This window comes from Hemiscyllium ocellatum, chromosome 10 (genome assembly GCF_020745735.1).
Source record: "Hemiscyllium ocellatum isolate sHemOce1 chromosome 10, sHemOce1.pat.X.cur, whole genome shotgun sequence".
Taxonomy (NCBI): Eukaryota; Metazoa; Chordata; class Chondrichthyes; order Orectolobiformes; family Hemiscylliidae; genus Hemiscyllium; species Hemiscyllium ocellatum.
The window spans coordinates 40,329,863-40,337,489 of NC_083410.1; positions in this window are offsets into that span (position 1 = coordinate 40,329,863).

Genomic DNA, 7,627 nt, shown 5'->3' on the forward strand with positions numbered 1-7,627 from the left:
CGACTTTCTCTTTGGAAAAGATCTCCCTTAGCAAGTGTTCTCTTAGAAAATATGTCCCCCAACAAGGGCCCTTCAGGTTTCCTGTTTTTATACTCTTTGGAAACATCTTTTGCAACACTCTGTCCAAGATTGTCAATATAACTATAACTTTTACCCAAACATTTGCAATTCTTGTCCAATGGAATGAGTGTTCATAGTTTCCCTACAATCTTGATTTGTACCCTATTTTTTCAAGCCAAACCCTAGTAATTATTCTAGCTAGCTAGTATCCCAATGTTGGCTTCTGTTAACTGCCAACAGATTCATTGGAGCCCAAGGATAAAATGTAAACTGACTATAATCTCAATTAGCTTCTTCCCCCCCCCCCCACCCCATAAAACAGTATTATTATAGTATTTGACTGTATCTGTAGAGAAATTTCAACTTTAAGACTTTTTTAACAATATCCCAATAAATGTACAATTAAGGCTTTTCATTGACAAAATTAACTACAGTGCAATTCGAAAATTTCAGTCTTATTAAATATAAACATTTTAACAGAGTGAAATCCAAATCCTATTTTTGTGATGTAAACTGTGTGAGTTATATCTAATTTGATGTCATTTACTTTAGTGTTTGGATTTCGAATTAGTGGCATGTGGGCTTTGGTTGCGCATGTTAAGTGTATAATAATTAACTTGCTAGTGTTCCTGGAGCAATGAAACTATTATGAGTAAGACCATAAGATATAGGAGCAGAATTAGGAGATTTGGCCCATCCACCATTCGATTATGGTTAATATGTTGCTCAACCCCCACTCTCCTGCCTTCTACCTGTAATGCTCGATCTCATTACTAATCAAGAACCTATCTATCTCTGTCGTAAATGCATTCGATGACTTGGCCTTCACAACCTGCTGTGGCAATTTGTTCCACAGATTCACCACCCTCTGGCTGAAGAAATTCCTCTTTGTCTCAGTTTTTAAAGGGTCGTCCTTTCACTTTGAGACTGCCCTCTTGGGTTTTAGTCTCTCATAATAATAGATCCTTCATCTCCATGTCTGCCCTATCCAGGCCTCTAAGTGTACCTTAAGTTTAAATGAGAGACCTATTACCTATCGACTACAAAACCAGAGTCTTCAACTCCTCCTCATATCCAGTCATGGAGGTATACAACACGGAAAAGCCTTTCATCCCTGGGATCATTCTTGTAACCCTCCTCCAGACTCACTTCAATGCCAGCATCTTTGCTTAGATACAGGGCCCAAAACTGCTTACAATATTCCAAATGTGATCTGACCAGAGCCTTGTACAGCCTCACCTATATATTTTTGCTCTTGATTTCTAGCCAACTTGAAATGAATGCCATCATTGCAGAGAGGGTCCCTGAAGTAATAATGGGAACTTACATTGTGATTGTTTTACAATTGGACAGAGTAAAGTTGAAAAACATTAGGCTTAGTTTAGCTTTCAAAGAATGAATCATTTGTTTTTTGTTTAGGGGACAGATGGTATGCTTGGAAAGCTTTTTGTTTCAGTTTGCAGAAATGTGCAATTAGAAACATGCCAGTAAAGAAGGATAGAGTCATAGAGATGTACTGTATGGAAACAGACCCTTTGGTCCAACCCGTCCACGCTGACCAGATATCCCGACCCAATCTAATCCCACCTGCCAGTACCCGGCCCATATCCCTCCAAACCCTTCCTATTCATATACCCAACCAAATGCCTCTTAAATGTTGCAATTGTACCAGCCTCCAACACATCCTTTGGCAGCTCATTCTATACATGTACCACCCTCTGCGTGAAAACATTGCCCCTTAGGTCTCTTTTATATCTTTCCCCTCTCACCCTAAACCTATGCCCTCTAGTTCTGGACTCCCCGACCCCAGGGAAAAGACTTTGTCTATTTATCCTATCCATGCCCCTCATAATTTTTTAAACCTCTATAAGGTCACCCCTCAGCCTCTGACGCTTCAGGATAAACAGCCCCAGCCTGTTCAGCCTCTCCCTGTAGCTCAAATTCTTCAACCCTGCCACCATCCTTGTAAATTTTTTCTGAGCCCTTTCAAGTTTCACAACATCTTTCTGATAGGAAGGAGACCGGAATTGCACACAATATTCCAACAGTGGCCTAACCAATGTCCTATTCAGCCACAACATGACCTCCCAATTCCTGTACTCAATACTCTGACCAATAAAGGAAAGCATACCAAACACCTTCTTCACTATCCTATCTACATGGGACTCCACTTTCAAGGAGCTATGAATCTGCACTCCAAGGTCTCTTTGTTCAGTAACACTCACTAGGACCTTACCATTAAGTGTATAAGTCCTGCTAAGATTTGCTTTCCCAAAATGCAGCACCTCGCATTTATCTGAATTAAACTCCATCTGCCACCTCTCAGCCCGTTGGCCCATCTGCCCAGATCCTGTTGTAATCTGAGGTAATCCTCTTCGCTGTCCACTACACCTCCAATTTTGGTGTCATCTGCAAATGTACCAACCGTACCTCTTATTCTCATATCCAAAACATTTATGTAAATGACAAAAAGTTGAGGAACCAGCACCGATCCTTGTGGCACTCCACTGGTCACAGGCCTCCAGTCTGAAAAACAACCCTCCACCACCACCCTCTGTTTTCTAGCTTTGAGCCAGTTCTGTATCCAAATGGCTAGTTCTCCCTGTATTCCATGAGATCTAACCTTGCTAATCAGTCTCCCATGGGGAACCTTGTTGGACGCCTTACTGAAGTCCATATAGATCACATCTACTGCTCTGCCCTCATCAATCTTCTTTGTTACTTCTTCAAAAAACTCAATCAAGTTTTAGAGAAATTATTTCTCACGCACGAAGCCATGTTGACTATCCCGAATCAGTCCTTGCCTTTCCAAATAGATGTACACTCTGTCCCTCAGGATTCCCTCCAACAACTTGCCCACCACTGAGGTCAGGCTCACCGGTCTATAGTTCCCTGGCTTGTCTTTACCGCCCTTCTTAAACAGTGGCACCACGTTTGCAAACCTCTAGTCTTCCAGCACCTCACCTGTGACTATCGATGATACAACTATCTCAGCAAGAGGCCTAGCAATCACTTCTCTAGTTTTCCACAGAGTTCTCAGGTACACCTGATCAGGTCCTGGGGATTTATTCACCTTTAACCGTTTCAAGACACCCAGCACTTCCTCCGCTGTAATCTGGACATTTTGCAAGATGTCACCATCTATTTCCCTACTGTCTATATCTTCCATATCCTTTTCCACAGTAAATACAGATGCAAAATATTCATTTAGTTTCTTCCCCATTTTCTGTGGCTCCACACAAAGCCACCTTGCTGATCTTTGAGGGGCCCTATTCTCTCCATAGTTACCCTTTTGTCCTTAATATATTTGGAAAAATCCTTTAGATTCTCCTTAATTCTATTTGCCAAAGCTATCTCATGTCCCCTTTTTGCCTTCCTGATTTCCCTCTTAAGTATACTCCTACTTTCTTTATACTCTTCTAAGGATTCACTCGATCTATCCTGTCTATACCTGACATATGCTTCTTTCTTTTTCTTAACCAAACCCTCAATTTCTTTAGTCATCCAGCATTCCCTATACCTACCAGCCTTCCCTTTCACCCTGACAGGAATATGCTTTCTCTGGATTCTTGCTATCTCATTTCTGAAGGCTTCCCATTTTCCATCCGTCCCTTTACCTGCGAACATCTGCCTCCAATCAGCTTTCGAAAGTTCTTGCCTAACACCGTCAAAATTGACCTTTCTCCAATTTAGAACTTCAACTTTTAGATCTGGTCTATCCTTTTCAATCACTATTTTAAAACAAATAGAATTATGGTCGCTGGCCCCAAAGTACTCCCCCACTGACACCTCAGTCACCTGCCCTGCCTTATTTCCTAAGAGTAGGTCAAGTTTTTCCCTTCTCTAGTAGGTACTTCCACATACTGAATCAGAAAATTGTCTTGTACGCACTTAAGAAATTCCTCTCCATCTAAACCTTTAACACTATGGTAGTCCCAGTCGATGTTTGGAAAGTTACAATCCCCTACCATAACTACCCTCTTATTCTTACAGATAGCTGACATCTCCTTACAAGTTTGTTTCTCAATTTCCCTCTGACTATTGAGGGGTTTATAGTATAATCCTAATAAGGTGATCATCCCTTTCTTATTTCTCAGTTCCACCCAAATAACTTCCCTGGATGCATTTCCGGGAATATCCTCCCTCAGCACAGCTGTAATGCTTTCCCTTATCAAAAATGCCCCACCCCCTTCTCTCTTGCCTCCCTTTCTATCCTTTCTACAACTTCTGGAACTTTATTGATCTTATTGGTATTATTAGGTTTACCTCAGGCTATTTTCCCTGGAGCATCGAAGGCTGAGGGGTGACCTCATCGAAGCTCATAAAATCATTAGGAACGTGGATAGGGTGAAGTGCCCAGGTCTTTTCCCCAGGATAGGGGAGACCAAAACTAAAAGGTGTAGATTTAAGGTGAGAGAAGAAAGATGTAAAAGGGACCTACGTGGCAACTTTTTCATGCAGAGGGTGCTGCGTGTATGGAATGAGCTGCCAGAGGAAGTAGTGGAGACTAGTATAATTTCAATATTTAAAAGGCATCTGGATGGGTATTTGAATGGGAAGGATTTAGAGGGATATGGGCTAAATGCTGGCAAATGGAACTAGATTAATTTACGATATTTGGTTGGTATGGATGGGTTGGACTAAAATATCTATTTCCGTGCTGTACGTCTCTATGATTCTTGCACCATGAAGATGCAATTCCAGCACCCTGTGCTAATTGTAAACCTTGAAACGCACTCATAACACTGCTTTCTCTCAAACCAGCAACAAGGACCAGATCTCTTCGAGGTTACTACACATGAGACTAAAGGGAAACAGTCAGGTTACCCATCCAACGGCACAACCTGCAGCAGCTTCTTCTGAAGTATGTTGCTGTGAAAAGAAGGTGTAGGAGCTTCCTATCACATAAATCATCCAGCCATCTCATTTACAGTTGTCACTGAAGTAGCACCAAAGGAGAGTGAGATTGAATTGTTTGATCTTTATGAAACATCATAATTTTGGTCCATTTATTTCACTAGAATGAAAATCAGATGGATGCTTCAACGAATGGACAAGTGGCTGTCAAATTAGGGTCCAGGTGTGAGGATAAATTTCTACCCCTGCAATTCACACTCTGGTAATAGTTTCCTCAGCGGGTAGGTGTCATTTGTCTTCAGTGGAGACTTCTCAGACTGGCGCCTCTCCATTTCTCTACCAATTAATTCCAGGAAGCGACAGAATCCCAAGTGTGATACCTATTTTTCACCCTCCATGAAGGCAGCACCACTTTGATGAAAAGCAGATGGTAACTTAGTTGACAGAAGTTAAAAAAGCAAAAGGAAAACTAAAACTGATGAAAAAAAACCTGCAAAGTTTAAATTCCTAATTTTAACTGCAGAAGAATTTATACGTTTCCCTATGTGCTTACCATTCACAATGACCGGTATGGAGGCAGGTAATCACTGATAAATGCACATAAACGTTCTCTGCTGTGAGAATAGAAAAAGAACTTTTGATGTCACTATTTCATTACTACCTGGCTGAAGCACATACACTTTTTAGGGAAGCTGTTAAAATATCAACTCTAGACACATATCCTCTCTTACTTACCACTGATATTAGATTATATTCCCTACAGTATGGAAACAGGCCCTTCGACCCAACAAGTCCACACCGATTCCCTGAAGAGAACCCACCCAGACCCATTCCCCGAACTAATGTACCTAGCACTATGGGCAATTTAGCATGTCCAATTCACCTGACCTGCACATCTTTGGAATGTGGGAGGAAACCCACACAGATATGGGGAGAATGTGCAAACTCCACACAGACATTCCTGAGGCGGGAATTGAACCCAGGTCTCTGGCGCTGTGAGGCAGCAGTGCTAACCGCTGAGCTACCATGTTTCTTTACTTAATTCATAATTTATATTCTGATATCAGATCGTTAAGACCTTTGCCTCATTTTCCAGCTCACTCAACTGTCTGGAGTCATAGGAAAATCAGTGCTTGGGTGTGTTCGTTGGCTCATGGTTCACAAGATGCAGAGAAAGTTAGGTTGTTAGGTACATGTAGCAAACTTGCATTTATGATTTAAAAATCAGAGCTTTGGAGTAGCAAAGTTCATATTTCCCCCCACATTACATATTTGTTTAAGAAACTGATCTCAAAGACCTAAAATTGGTATTGATGGAGAAACAGGTTTGGCCTGCCTTGCAGCATCTCTTAAAGTAGGTTTGACGGTAGTCCCTTTCAAAATTTGAATGCTTCAAAAAAACATTCAATGGTCGAATGCATCCAGTGCTAGTGGAGTAACATTCCTCGGTGCAATTAACCAAGTTTCAGTGGTGTCAGTTACAGTATTCATGGGAAAAGATAATTCTATATTTGTACCCTCTGTGATTTGTGTGCCCTCCTGCACCCCAACTTTTTATAAACATTCTTTATCAGCTGTTGCATGTTGCTAAAGGCAGATTCAAAAATATTGCGTAAAGCCTTTTGCTCCTATTTTAAGTTTCATCTGAAAGTGATCCAATTAGCTACCAACGTTTGGATTCCAAATATATTTATTTAATTGACTAGGTCAAAGATAGCAAATGTCACCAATGTTAGGTTAGTTTATTAAATACATTTTTAACAAATTCCTGAATGAATTGTATCTTTAATATGCTGCCTTATGTTACATTGTCTAAATCTGAAAACGTTTAGCAATATAAAATAGCCTTTAATCTAACAAATTAAGTGTAAAATATGTTTTGGTGAGCCTTGAACTCTTTCAACCTGCTGACAATTAATTACTTGTATAGATTATGCGAAAACATCTTCAAAACTTTGGAGAGGATGTTGGTATGCATGAGTAAGCATTTTCACAAACTGCCCTCACTTTGGTAACATTTTAACCAAGCATTATTAACTGGCTACTCAACAGCTAAAACCACAGTTACCACTCTCAGACCAGTTCCTATAGTCCAAATGATTTATAACTATGCCACAAAAGGCAGTTACTTTATTACATAAAATAAAATGGTTTATGGGAATGTTTGGAATTTATTTACTTTGCTCAATAATCTCAGTGATTTCTTTCTCTAGTTGTGCATATCCTAATAGCTTAGAGACATTGTGACAAGGCTTCCAAATAAAACATTTCAGTTACTAATGGATAGCCTATTAAAATGGGCATACTGATTGCAATGTGTGATCAACCTATCCCTAACACTGCCAATGTAGGTAGTATGGTAACTTTGGAGAGCTCAGGTTTATGGAAAACTAGCACCATTTAAAGATAGCCTACATTGCTTAAAGCCTGCATTGCAGCTCTTTAAGACAAAGCGTATTCTAGCTGAGGAAGATGCAGGATACCTTCCTAGAAGCAGGAAATAAACTGAACTCTGCTGCAAGAGGGGAGATAGTATGTGTCAAGGTTCTTTGATGATGCATTGGACATGTTAGTTGCAGAGGAGAGAGGTGATCTATCTATAGGATACCATGAAGTTCTCCAAAAATACGTAAGAATACAATGGGATCAGACAGGAATGATGGTCAATTTCAGGAGTCAAGGCCTGTAACCCAGGATTCAGGGCCCCTGG